This window comes from Zootermopsis nevadensis, unplaced genomic scaffold, assembly GCF_977971745.1.
Source record: "Zootermopsis nevadensis isolate Lab colony 2312 unplaced genomic scaffold, Znev_1.0 Znev_ptg000010l, whole genome shotgun sequence".
Classification (NCBI taxonomy): domain Eukaryota; kingdom Metazoa; phylum Arthropoda; class Insecta; order Blattodea; family Termopsidae; genus Zootermopsis; species Zootermopsis nevadensis.
Genome location: NW_028259142.1, coordinates 10,684,737 through 10,699,752, shown reverse-complemented (window position 1 = coordinate 10,699,752; position 15,016 = coordinate 10,684,737). Strand labels below are relative to the sequence as shown.

The following is a 15,016-nucleotide window of genomic DNA, read 5'->3' as shown; positions in this document are numbered from 1 at the left end:
AATTCATATACTGACATTTATTATTATTCTTACCAAGAATATAGTTCATAAAATCTCTCTTCCGCTCCTTTGACAATTCTCGATGAAGGTCTTCACTACTGAGGTTGCATATCTCCATAAGAATATCAACAACATTTTTTGATGAAGGAAAACCTTTGTGTACCACTGTGAAACAAAAACATTCCAGTTACATGAAATACAAACAACCACAGTAAAACATTCTTATAACCAAATCAAAAGTGAATGTAACACTTTCAGTTTCTGTTAAGTTTTAATTTAATGCATTTAGTTCCAACTAAAACATATAGCACATGTATTTATAGTCCAAACACAAATCAGAAACTCATACTGCATATGCATGTATACTATGCTGGATTTTCAGTTGTCTTCCTTTCCATTCTCTTCTTTTTAGTTTCTTTTCCTTCTTCCTCGGTGCTCAGCCAAGGGTGGGCTTTGGCCTCCCTTCTAAAACTTTCCTTACTTTATGATGAAAGATAGGCTTATGGTATCATCATTTGTATGTCAACATTGGTCTTCTAGATTATAATGCTGTGTGGACTTGTAGGTGAGAACCACTGGTATCAACCAACAGGTACACATAGCATTACAACCCACAAGACCAACAACAAGATCTCCACCACAGTGAGAACCTCAAGTTTCACATCATATCTACACGTCTATCATTCTCTAATAACTTTTAAGTTACTGACAGATTTTCATGAAACTTGGAGTAAACACCATGCTACTGGAGGGGCTGCCCTACATCTAGCGTTTTTAATTTTCTAATATCAATATTACTAACACAAGGGCCATGAGAACTTGTAAAGTAGGAGTGGCACAAGCCCCACTTAATAAAAGATCTTTGAATTATGAGCAGTAATAGATCCTCACAAATATACACCTGTTTCCATGTGTTGTTAAGATAACTTTATGTAGAATTTTACAAAACATAAGACCTAATGAAATCTGCATTTAGCTTCCACTCTGATAGCAGTATTTAACGAACCATTTATGCTAGACACTTTAGGTACAGAGAAATATCATAAACATACCTACAAATTCTTCTTAAAATACACCTTATGGGCCAACAATTACAAACATAGTAACACAGCAAAACTGAGGTTATGTCTCATAAATTTAATACAACTGGAGGCTGTAATATTGAAAAGTATGTATGGAAATGGATCGCTAAATTGTGCAGTTATTAATTTACAGTTCTAGCAAGCAGCACCACACAGATTGAAACATTTGAAGTTAAGGAGATGTCATGTAAGTTCTTCCCAGAACTTGTTCCCTTCTAGATGTCCCTCAAGTATTCCATTACAGTAATCTGCATATATTTTGTCAACAGCATAACATAAAAACATTCAAACTGTGACAAGAATGTTCTTTCCTATTTAAATTATAAAAAGACTATCCAGTAACAGAAACTAATATTCAAGCTGACTACTCTCTTTAAATACTTTCTTATCTTTCTTCTTCTTTTTCCTTGTTAAAATAACTTCCATTAATTGAAAGCACTTTTACATTAGTTTTCAGTCTGGACCAGATACATTTTCCAAGACAGTTTTCTCCTTCATCCAGGTTTCACTGTATTACAGTGAAATGAAAATCTTTACAAAATTAAGTCACAACTCAGCATTAGGTGGAGGTGAGTGGTGTTTCTTCTACAAAGATGCATAACCAAGGAATGGGGTGTAGTCTTTCAAAAATGACTAAATTCTTCTCTGATTTACTCACCATCGACATTTACGAAGGGTTTCCATCCAAGGGTGACAGTTTGGAAGGATCCACACCACATTTCCAAACCATTACCCAACTCCACTATTGGTTCCGTTGGTGGAGTAAAAAAGGAACGCCCAACCTGCACAGAACTGCAGCAATAATAAATTTTAGAATCACCATCACTCTACACATAGGCATAACCAATTTTATAATAAACACTTCAAGAATTCACCTTAAGGCTGGTTGACTACGTAGCACAATATTAAGAGCGTGAATGGCTTCTTGAGGTTTAACCAGAGAACTACCATTCTCCACATACATAAATAGAGACCGCAAATCAACTGCAGATGCAAAGTTGATGGTAATTTTAAACTCCTTTTCTCTACAAGTCTCATCATCATAAACTGTAACTTCATCACATACCTGCAAATACCAGAAACACAAGCCATGCATTAACATATGATATTTTTATGTTATAACAATGAAATATGTTTTAAAGTTTTCAAGATGATATATGAAGCTGGACTGACATAACCTACCCAATAACAGTTCAGTTTATAAATAATGTTCAAAGAATATATAAATGGTTTTTCTGCAGAAATTTTTTATTTCAAGTCCTAACATGTGTAACAGCAAAATAAGCACTTAATGTCTAAATATGACAAATATTTCTTGTGCAGATGCAAATGAAATGGTTGAAATCAAAAATGCAATTAATTACATTCTGTACTTAAAGCAAATTTTATTGCCAGTGGAATGATTGAGAGAGAGAGAGGAGGGAAAAACAACAACATGCATTCCTCTTAGCATATATATGCAAATATGTGGCCTATATGGAGACAGGTTTCTAGTATCTTCATATCTGTGTGTGTATTCTCTACCCCTCCTAACAATCTATAAAAAAACTGACAGGATTTTCAAACCACTTCATATAAACTTTATGCTATCAGAAGCCACTCACCTTCCAACTAGATAGTTTACGGAACCCAAAGGTTCACCACCTAGTTAACCAAAGCCCTCCACCAGTCCCTGTCCTGTGCCAACAAAATCCAGTCGCTTTCAACTCCTATCTCCCATAGATCCTGCCAAACATTATCCTCCCATCTACATCTCCTTAGTAGTCTCTTCCCCTAAGGCTTCCTGGCCAATACCCGGTGCACACCTCTTGTACCACCTATCTCTTTCTTCTTGACCTAATCACCCTGATAATATTAGGGGAGGAGTACAAATTTTTAAGCTCATCATTATGCAGTTTTCTCCATGCCCCATCGTCTTTTCTCCTAGGTCCAAATATCCTCCTCAACACCCTATTCTCAAATACCTGCAATCTGTGTTCCTCCCTCAAGACCATGTTTTGCACCCATACAAAACAACAGGCAAAATTATTGTTTTGTATACTTTAATCTTTAGGTCCTTAAAAATCAGACGGGAAGACAAATTATTTTGAACTAAGTAGCAAGCATTTCCAGAATTTAGTCTCCTCCTAATATCCTCATAAATATCATTTTTATTTATTAATGTTGTTCCAAAATATTTGAAAGCCACCCACCTTTACATTTCTTAATTTCCTACAGTCAAAATATTAACATGGCAGCAATGTTTAACCTTCCGAGACCATGGTGACAGTAGCATCCTCTTAATCTTCTTCTTGTATGGCTCTCCGGTCCGTATTCGGTCCATGGCCTCCTCAATTCTCCTCTTCCATTCGGTCCTTCTGTTAGGTCTGTCTGTCCGAGGTTGAGGTTTCTAAACATATTCCTTTTTACGGTGCAAGGTTGTTAGCCTTGTGACCAACCCCCAACCTGGAGGACCAGGGTACCTGTCTTAGTCTGACCTCTCCCCCTCGACCAATCTGGCTAGGGATGCCCTACCAGTAGCTATGCTACCGCCAGCATAGCTCATGGGATCACCGAGGTACTCAAGCCCCACCACCACGACAAGGTGCAGGTACCATTAAGTGGGGATCCTCTTAATGTACAGTTCTGAAATTGTATGGTAGTAGAATCTTTTAGATCAACTTCTGTTATTTTAACTTTTACTGTTGAATGATAAGATAACAGCATGATGGATACACAAAATTTAGATTTAGATTTCTGTCTGAGTGACAACTAACAAACCACTAAAACTTGAAATATAAAATATCTATAAATTCTCTATAAAATAACTTTATATGTTGAAAAGTACAAATATGTCCACCATGAAAACTTTTGAGATATTCTGACAAATTTAATGAAATCTGGTAAGAAACAAAAAGACGCTTAATCACCATCGCTTCTCAAGTTTCTTCTAGAATAAGTCATCATGAAGGTTCATAAACCAGAGTGACAAAATGAACTGGACACATCAGCTTGTGATCTATGCAGATAAAAGTTAATTTATTAGGTGAAAACAAACATCATAAAGAAAAACATAAAAGCTCCACCAGATGCAAGTAACAAAGCTGGTCTAGAAGTAAACACAGAAAAAACAAAGTACAGTAGGGCACCGCTTATACGGCCGTAAAGCGGATCTTTGCCTTTTTTCACTTGCAAATGCATATCAAAGCCTAATAAGATGTTGACACTATCATATAGTAAGCGCTAGGCCTAAGAAAATGATATGAAAGTAAAATGAATATCAGTAGTACACACATTGTGGCTGGTTTGATCTTCAATCCACACAACTAAAAGTTTTTCCATGTCGGCAATAAAGCTATCTCTTTTTCTTATGACTTTAGAGTTCATTTAACATTTTCTCCTTAGCGTTCACGACGGCACTAACAGTTTGGCGAGCTAGGCCTAGCTTACATCCTATCTTGGCCATAGACATGCCTTGTTCACGAAGTTTAATCATCTCTAACTTGGCATTTAAAGTAAGAGGCTTACGACTCTTCTTATCGCTACTACCCTTAGACGCCATTGTAATTACACTGTATTAACACAAAAATATTATATAAATATACAGTTTGTAATAACTGAAAAATTGCCAGAAATACAGAGAGACGCGGAGCACACACAAGCTCTAAACAGATTTAATCAGCGACGAGAAAATGGCGCCGGACGCACTTCTCTGACTTAGCTGTTGAGCGCCATATTAGCGGATCGCCGAAAAGCGAGGCCCTACTGTATATGTATATGGGAACAACAATAACAAGCCAAAATTACATTCACAAGGAAATAGAGCCAACTAATTTGTGTCCAAAACAATTAAAATATGCATAAATATACATAACTAAGACCATAATTTTGCCTTCTCTTTTGTAAAGGAGGATCAGATGGTTGGGGCTTGAAGTGTACACAGAGGAGTTAACAAAGACATACAAAATTCTGGTTGGAAAGCCTGAAGGGAAGAGACCAATCAGAAGACCCAGGAAAGGCAATACTAAAATGAATCTTAGGGAAAAGAGTTGGAGGGTGTGGACTGTTAATCTGGCTTGGGGCAGGGATCAGTGGTACTCTTTTGTGAACATGGCAATGTATCTTTGGGTTCCACAAAAGGTAGAGAATTTCTTGACTTGCCAATCATACTATTAGCTTCTCAAGGACTCTGTTCAACGTGGTTAGTTTCATTTAATTAGTTAATTATTGAAATCACAATGTGCACCAGTAGAAGTTATTCACACATACATCAATTAAACATGCTACTTATCAGCTACCTGACATTAAAGACTGAAGCATCTTAAGGACAGCAGATATCAAACTTAATACTTTGCATACTGTGTAGTGTATTACAATATAAAATAAGCAAACAAACAAACTATTAACACTATAAAAAAAGCCACTAGTGTCATATGTGTTTCACCCTCAAGAAGTCATCATCAGTGGCATCAGGGAAAGTAATTCATTTAATCAAATTGATGGATTTAGAAAATAAATAATGAAATGGAATATTTAAGAAAAGTATATCAAGCAACACTGCACTAGATGTTATTCACAGGAGTTGAACTCTGCACTTAGCTATTGATCTGATGGTCCGGTGGCCGTAGCTGATCTGCGGCAAGCTGTGGTTGCATCGTCCATACCTGTGAACTCCAATCATGGGTGAGAGATTGGAGTTCACAGGTACGGACAACGCAACCACAGCTCGCCGCAGACCAGCTACGGCCACTGGAACATCGGATCAATAGGAGAGTGCAGAGTTCAACTCCTGTGAATAACTTGTTAAATACCCCATTTCATTATTTATTTTCTAAATCCAGTTCAAACCATTTGATTAAATGAATTAATTTCACTGATGCCACTGATGGTGACCTCTTGAGGTTGAAACGCGTATGGCACTAGTGTCTTTTTTATAGTGTTAATAGTTCGTTTGTTTGCTTATTTTAGATACCAAACTTGCTTGGAACTGGATACCCAAATATTGAGCGTAAATGCATAGAAAACCTGTAGATGTACTTTCCACTGGATAACTGACCAACCACTGCAGGTAAGTGCTTAGCACACCAGCTATGTACATGGAGTTCAAGGGTGAAACTCACAGAATGGGGGCCAACTATCCTGACTGATGCTGTTTCTGGTTTTCCTCAGTTCCTCCATGAAAATTCTGGGATAGTATCTTAAAATAACCCACAACCACTTCTACTTCATCACTATATAACTTATGCACCTGAAAAACATAGTTAATTAAATCAACACAACTCTAAGTTCCTATAAAAATTAGTTTGTTTAAAGGACAAATATTAAACTAAAATTGTTGCTAAAATTAAGTAAACATACCTGTCCATCAAAAGGCAATTTTCCAGAGCTGTACAAATTTTTCTTTCCATCAAATGCTGGACACTGCTTAGGATAATGTTTTAGTCTGAATTTTCCCATGGCAGCTCTAAAACGAAGAAAACATCAATGGAAGAAAGAGATGATAATTTCAACCCATAAGATGTGACACAACATTCTTAATATATCACACATCCATTTTATTTATTCCAATGACTGACAGCACAAGGATCATGCTGGGCAAGCAAAGATACAACAGCCACAGCTTCAAAGCTCTAATATAAACAGTGGTGAACATGACTAGGGAGTTCAGTCTTGCACAGTGTAGTCACTCTTCACAAATGCAGTCCCAAAAATATGAGGCAAAATCAGTTTAACATTTCCTGTTTCTAATTTTACAAAAATAAATAAAAATATATAAGCAATGTAGTTCTTAAAATTTCAACATTTGTGGGATATGAGGTTTTGGTGGCAGTGAGGATGATATTTTTGCTGGGTTTTGGGGCCATGTAGACCTGTTGGTAGATACCAACATTTCAGAGAAACATAATGTCTCCATCTTCAGTACTGAAGATAAAAACAGTTTCTCTGAAATGTTGGCAACGACCGATGATTCTTCAATGGCATCAAAACCCAGAAAAACATCATTTTCAAAATAGTTGCCTGCTTTAACATAATAATAAAAGATGTGTCGCTGCGGAAATCATAGCAAAAATTTACATAAATATTAGAAGGAATGTTTTTCCACCATCACACCCCACCAGCTTCCCTGTATGAAGATTCAATTTTGATTGGACCAAACAGAGGGATGGCAAGACAGAAGTAATCACGACTGGTTGTGTTTCTGATATGTCTTGTCCTGTTTAGTCACTGTGAATGGCCTCATTGAATTCTTCGCATTTTTTTTGCATTAGAAATGACTGCACAGTGTGATTTCATCTCCAGTTGGATGCATTTTCACAAAATTTGGTATCAAAATAACTACAGACTGGTAACTTGTTTTGAGACATTAATTTATCAGTAATGGCAGCAGATGATTATTCTTTTTTGTTAACTTAGTATTATAGTAAATTATATTTTGAGCCTGATTAGTCATCAGTATTGTCAACCTATGCAGAGTTGTAAACTTTCCCTGATATGTCAAAGTGTTTACTTTTTGTATCTTGACCAGACTACACAGCACAACAACCCAGAAGACGGAAATATTCATACTCACCGCCGTGAGAACCTCAAGTCTTACATTGAGTTCTGTTCTTTGGGAATCTGGTAATTCGTCTGTTTATGGTCTGTTACTGAAAAATGGCAATTTGATATGTTACAATATGCCACTTCAGTGTAATCGGTTTGACAAAAATTATCCAAGGATTTAAGAGCCTTATATATTAATTTAGGAAAGAAATCTGGGGGACAGAAGAAAGAACAGGCAACTGGAGGCCAACCTGAGAAGCCACAGAAAACTGTCACCGTCCAGAAAGCTGGTGGAGATGCACAAGCAGGGCCATCACATATGCAGAAACTCCAGACTGGTGGAGGAGAACCTGGGCTATCAAAACAGAAGAAAAAGAGGAAACAACCACCACAAGTGATAGCTGATATACTGTCACATTTTACTCACATCATAGTCTTCTTTTGTGTTTTGCATGTGGATATTCCTGTGCTTTTGTACATTCACAAAATAATTACTCAGCATGTATTTACCTTCAGTTTGTACCCCCCCATACTAGTTTTCGAAGTGCATATAAAGGCCTCGGCAAATGGACCTCACATGAATTAATTACTAAAGAGTTCCCGGTTTTCGTCTTTTGACACTTCATGGATCCACTGTCCCCACACTTACACATTCCATTACAGTCAAGCGTGAACAGACATACACCAGCAGGAGCGATGCGTTAGGGATGGTCTGGCTACTGCAACAGGCACAGAAATACCCAACCACAGTGGTGGGTAGGTGTTGACATACATTTCCCAAGATCCCTATTGAAACAATATCCGAAGGGACTCTCAATATGTGGTCCGCAGTTCGGATGCGACAGGTATACCTAAGCTAATTAGGCTAATTAAAACATATTAAATGAAACCTCTAGCAAAATCAAATTCTGGGAATGCTTGTTATCATTATGTCCATAATCTTTTGTCCTCTCATCTCATACCAAAAAACTTTTGATGAAAATATACAAAAGTGCAATTTTTTCCAGGTTTGCTATATGTATACAAAACTTGGTCTGTCACTTTAAGGGAGGAACACAGATTGAGGGTCTTTGAGAACAGTGTTGAAGAAGATATATGGACCTAAAAAGGAGGGAGACAGATCATGGAGAAAACTGCATAATGATGAGCTTCATGGCCTGTACTCCTCACCAGATATTGTTTCGGTAATTAAATCAAAAAAGATGAAGTGGGCAGAACATGTGGCACACATGGGGGAGGGGAGGGGTGTTTATAAGGTAATGGTTGGGAGGTGCGAAGCTGGGAAGATGTTGGACCTTGGCAAGACAGGAATTAATGGAGCAAACTGGATGCAGCTAGCTCAGGATAGAGTCCAGTGGCAGGATTCTGTGAACACAGTGCTAAACCTTTAGGTCCCATATGGAAAGTGGGCCGAGTATACAATCGAACTTTCCAAGAATATCCTGCACCATAGAGTGGGGAAATAGATTACTATTGTGAGGTAAATTCATCAACAGAATAAAGAGAGTGTGAATTTAAGTACCTTTTTAATGCTACTTTAAACTGTGACCCTTTATTCATAAATCTCAAGAGACTAGATGGTAGACTGCTGAAAGTTTTGATGCCAGTATAGCGGGAATTTTTTTTCCTTTGTTCTCTTTCTTACCTACTGCTTCCTCTCCGTTTTCTATTGACCGAAGTCGGTTGCAAACTTAAAAACCACGTATGTTAAAACTAAAAAGACACTAAAAGCACGTTACTAATTACAACCAACAAAACTTCTTCGTACAAACCAACTTACATAGTCGTTACATGTCACACATTTACTGCGGCGATGAATGCAACTGTAGAAATTCCACGGAAACATGCACAGACTAAATCACAGAGCATAAATATCCAGCAAACATTGATGGACTACATTATAGACTGTTAACATCCACGTTTGTGTTTATTCTTTGCTCCACTATAACCGTGGACCTTCGTACTTCTCGACACAGGGTTACAAACTGTGGTTGCAAGTAACCTCGAAAATTGTAAGTTCCTTGATAGGCATAGATTGGGGGATATTAAAATTAAACAAATAATTTGGCTCACCATTGGCAAGTTCCTATGAACCCTCCATTTCCATAAAATGTAACTTCTTGACAGACAGCTCGGTGAAATGTTCCTTATGGATGTAAGTAAAGCTGTCCCACTATACGCCATGCATTTTACTGATTTACATCTTACAAAATAAATGAAAAAAATATATATATTTATTGTGTGAATTCACAGATCAAGCACTAAGAATTAAATGAGTACATACTAGAAATTATGACATTAATTGACAATTTTGTAAATTCTCTCTTCCAGTAAAGTACTTAACCCGTCGACGTGGTAGTTTAAATACCCGCATATACTGCTGTCGTGCTGTTCCTGCGGTAGTATTTTTTAAATGCCCGTTTAAATTTTGCTGTAAAATACTCTTTTTTCATAACTTTTGAACTATATGAGATATAATTATGAATTTTTCACTGAAATCCTCTTAAAAGATGGTTTTATAACCTTACCTTATAAGATGAGATGTGTGAGCAGTGGAAGCAAGTCGATTAGAAGTTTAGTTTCAGAAAAAAACGGAGTGTACAACAGCCGGTTCTTTGAATAGTAAGATCTAAGTGTAGGCTTTTGCACAATGCCCATCAATATAAATAGAGCCAAAAGAACGTAAATTTCGTCCACTGTAATATCTTGCCTCTTCCTAATCCTAGAGCGAAATGTGAGAGGATTGGCACTTTTTGATATTTCTTGCTGAGCATATCTGTTGGTTTGATCAGCAATGTGCTGCACAAGTGCTATATCGAAAATATTTTCGAATAAACTCACGACATCTAGTTCAGCAGTGTCGAACTGGAATCCACATACATTACAAAATGCTTCTCGTGAAGCAGGAAATGAGTCTATATTTTCCCACAAAATCTTGTTGGAAACCACACCTGCATGTACGATGTCGTCCTGTCGACCACGTCTACCATTATCACAATCACTATCGCTAAACACGACAGTTCCCGGTGTCACAAACTGTGTGTAATCAATGTCAAATACACTATCATCGTCCGAACTATATTCACTTATACTATCATCTTCTAAAACTTCATTTAAAACTTGTATTTGGTCTAGCTCCGTCAGAGGACAACTAGTCGAAGGGAGAGAGCCCTTGTAAACTACCAGGTCAGGCGTTTATTTTTAGACTGTCCCTTGCAGGTCATTGCAATGTCCCACTGTTGCCACATGTATACACATAGAGCTTTATTTCCACAACTGGCGAGAACAAACCACATCGCGCTGGCGTTATTTATTCCATACTTATGGGCGTTTTAAATTAGGCTTTGAGGCTCGCGTGTTTATACGTAAATCCACAAGAACTTTAATTTAAATGCCCGCGTGTGTACACGTAAAACCACGTCTGAGGGTTAAGTAAATTCCTCCCAAAACACTTTGCCAACAGGTAAAGCCGCCAACATTCTTATAAAATCTATGGGAGATAGGAGTTGAAGGAGACTGGATTTTGTTTTTCCCAGGACAGGGCCCAGTGGAGGGCTTTGGTTAATTCGGTGATGAACCTTCGGGTTCGGTAAGCCATCTAGTTAGTTATGTATAAAAGATTAAAAGAAATTGATACCAATGGATTATGTTTATTCTGTTTGAATAACAAGTTTATTTTCCATTTTTTTATACAAACACACATAACTACGACTTTATTTTATTTTATGCACCTTTCACATTCTGAATTAATGGCATTCTATCAATCTGGCATATAACAAAAATTGACAGTGGAACCATGGTTCCGGAGAATCTGACGTAAATAGCGTCTCTGTATTTAAATTATATTTAAGCAATAAATACAATGAAAGGAAGGTAGCTGAATGTAATGTAATGAAATGTAATGTCAAAATTATCTAGTCTACGACACACTTCTTCTACAGGCAATTCACAGCTCAGCTCTTTCCGCAACAACGAAAGCGGATTGTTGACGGCAGTAATGTAACACAACAATGCCGAGTAAACAGATGACGTTTCCTAGGTAACATAACAATGCACGCAAGCTGACAATTGTTGTCGGTCCATATTTACACATTGTTGATATGGATCTTACACGTTTTCCTAGGTAACAACAATGCCGAGTAAACACGACGTTCCATAGGTAACCATTGTTGTCGATTTGTTAATACGGATCTTACACATTTTTGTTCCACGTTTTCGTTACACATTTTCCTTTCAATTTTGGGGGGAATGACCCTTCCGTATAGACGTATTTACGTCAAAAACAAGAGAAACGCTTTCTTCAACACACACAGTTGATGTTCAAACGCGATACAGATCTGAAACTAAAATCAAAACATCGCAGTCTAAAAAGCTTGAAAAGAACTTGAATACACATACAATTTCAAATTGATTTTCACAATAAGGACATGAGGGACAGAAATGCACTTGACAGTTTCTGAACATTGGTGTTATGTGGTTAGCATTTCTGCTTCATCTTTGGTTCAATTCTTAGACCAGAGTCTGGCTATCCTGACATCTATTCATGGGTCCTCTCAGTCTCTCCAGGCAAATGCTAAGATAATGTCTTAAAATAGCGGTGACTACTTCCTCCAAATCTTCATAAATCGGTTTGTCACAGTCATCCTCCCCTTCAATGAAATACAACATATGAAGCGACTTCAAACTTATGCAGTTACCTCTAACTTTAATTATAAAGAATGACTGTAGCAGTCCTGTGTCTGAAGTGTTCACGAAGTACTTCTGACTAGTCTTGCACATCTGACATTCTAAGCAATGGTTTTCCTTAGTCCCCTGCAGACAAATGGTACCTGGAAATAAGCTATGAATGGCTTCCATCCATTCCTTTCCAGTTCACCTTACACAGTCCTCTCAGTTCATTAAATGATAACCACAAAAGCGTATAAACTGTAGCTAAACCGTTGCAACTGAAACAACTGAACTATCTTTAATATAATGAGAACCTTCATATTACATCTCATGCAAATTTCCATTATGTGCCAATTATAGAAATAATGTCTTCACATGCACCAAGTTTCCATAATTTGTTTAATTACTGCCAATAATAAACACCCGAGAACAGCAGTAGGAATTAAACTAGGATTCAGCATTGGACACTTCACAATATCTCCACCAGTCTCGAGGGAGGAAAAAAACTTGGGAACTTATGTGAAGAAAATCAATGACCAGAATAAAATCTTAGTTTTCAAATGTCTTTCTTACAGGAATAATTTACATACTTTAAATCTAGATCTGGAATTTATATTACTTACCTTTCTATACAAAATACATAGGAAAGTCCTTTATAATCGCTTTCAAAACAGAACTTTCAAAGTACTTCCTCTGCTCATTTGCAAGATTTGTCAATGTTATCTTTCTCCTGAAAAGAGAAAACAAGATGATTACTTTCATATTTTGTAGAATAAAGATATCCTGTACTAAGTGATCTGCCACCAATATTCCAGTCTCAGGACATAACACAATGGGGAATTCCAAGGTTTAATGGTAACAGGAAAGCAGATCGCTATTTAGGTTAATTTTTTAGGGCATATTTTCTAAATATTCTTCTGAAGGATAGCTTCACTGAGTCACATAACCAGGGCCGTGGAGTCAGAGTCATGGAGTCGGAGTCAATTTTAGGTGGAGTCGGTAAAAACAGCGTAAGTTTCTGACTTGTGAGTTCGATAATAATCGAAATCCTCTTCAATACCACTCAAGATGCGACTTCCTGCCTGCCCAAATCAGTAAGAAATCGACACATTTCCTTAAAATAATTCAAGTAAACAGAGAGAAACGTAGATTACTGCAACATGATGAGCATTTTTATTTTGCGTAATATTTATGTCATTCCGAATAAAAATGTAGATCACATGGACAATCGCATGCACAGTACAGTCTCTACACTAGTTTACACTAGACTCTACACTACAAACATGTCGAAATCCATTACTATCTGTAATATAGTTCTCGTTTAAAATCTGATCGACTTTATATCTTCTTTATTACGCCGTCTCCTTAACAGGAGGTTGGCGACATATTATGAACAGGATCCTTCCATCCTTATCTCGGACTGGGACCTGTTCAAATATGTTTTTTAGGCAGGTGATACAGACGTGGTTTGCCATTCTTCTGTGTGTATGGAGTATGGAGTAATTGTTGGGAGAAACCGGAGAAGCCCCGGAGGAAAACTCCGTGTTACCTAGATCACGGCCTTGCCCAACACAAGTTATAAATTCGGGCACAGCCGGGAATCGAACCCGGGACCCCAGGATTACACGGCTTTATACACACTAGAATATAACGGTAAGATAATAATCATTAGTAAAGAAAAGGGAGAGATAATAATTTGGGACGATATTATCGGAGCCTATTTTAAAATAGGATTTGAGATTTGTACGGCGGTGAGTAGGAAGATGGCTGTGTTCTGGCTTGTAGAGCCGTGTAGTCTGGTAGAAGATTACCGACGTTTCAGAGGTCCTTGCTGCCTCCATCACCCTGATGCTGCCACTCACCGCCCTGAAAATGGAGGCAGCAAGGATCTCTGAAACGCTGGTAGACGTCTGCCAGACTACAAGGTACCACAAACCAGAATACGTCCATCTATTTTAAAGTGATTTACTATCCCCACTATTTGTATCGACATGCAGTGAGAAATACCTTCTGAGGAGAACCATCCGAGTGATATTAGCACGGGTACCTACAGAATTTAAAGTCTGGGGCATTAACTGTACATGAAATCACATTACATGCCGACAGACAGCCATCACTTTCGCATTGCGCAAGGAACGCATTAGCGTCATCCCAGGAAATCTATGTAAGACAGAGACCAGAAACGAAAAACGTCTAAAAGAGGTTCAGACTCAGAAACCTGTACAAACATGGTAATACGAGTATCTGTGAATATGGTCGTATTGTAATGGCTGGATTGGTGCGAAGGCACGCTCGGCGTCTGGGTGTGCCATATTGGCTCTGCACCGAACGGAATAATTGCGAGAGCATAACTGCGTCGTGTTCTGTGCAATTATTGCTACGGGCGTTGGAGTGTGGATCTTTCCTTGCGCTTTCGTTAAACTTGCCTGCAACTAATTCTCCGTCTACGATTCAGATCCCACATTTATACAAATATATTTTTTCACAAAATATAAAATTATCGGGAATTTCCTAAGACCAACGAAACACGTAGTTAATACATACTATTTATTAAAAGAATTAAAAAATATCAATGTTTCAATAGGAGAATTTTTCTGTTTTCAGGACGAAAAATCGTGATTAACTCTAATTTTAAATGTTATTATGTGTCTTATCAGACATTGCAAATATTTCCACCATAACCGCACTACAAACAAAACTGACGACACAGCAAACCAGGTACTTCTCAAGTGCAACTCCTACTA

General features: G+C 37.6%; 1 long non-coding RNA gene and 1 pseudogene across 2 annotated transcripts in view; both read right to left on the bottom strand.

The window, feature by feature from the left end:
* LOC110840700 (uncharacterized) overlaps positions 1 to 10,900 on the bottom strand; it is a 49,794-nt pseudogene extending 38,894 nt beyond the window's left edge. The window contains exons 1-9 of the transcript XR_015534419.1: positions 10,788 to 10,900; positions 9,250 to 9,294; positions 6,420 to 6,525; positions 6,197 to 6,309; positions 5,726 to 5,810; positions 3,331 to 3,471; positions 1,958 to 2,148; positions 1,741 to 1,874; positions 34 to 165 (exon numbers count right to left, since the gene is read on the bottom strand). The product of XR_015534419.1 is annotated as an uncharacterized LOC110840700 (transcript). The remainder of the gene's footprint in view (positions 1 to 33; positions 166 to 1,740; positions 1,875 to 1,957; positions 2,149 to 3,330; positions 3,472 to 5,725; positions 5,811 to 6,196; positions 6,310 to 6,419; positions 6,526 to 9,249; positions 9,295 to 10,787) is intronic.
* Positions 10,901 to 11,248: 348 nt separating this feature from the next.
* Positions 11,249 to 14,167, bottom strand: LOC147874251 (uncharacterized). The gene is made up of 2 exons (XR_015534533.1): positions 12,896 to 14,167; positions 11,249 to 11,947 (listed from the first exon to the last, which is right to left on the bottom strand). It is a non-coding gene; the product is annotated as an uncharacterized LOC147874251 (long non-coding RNA).
* Between the last annotated feature and the right edge of the window lie 849 nt (positions 14,168 to 15,016).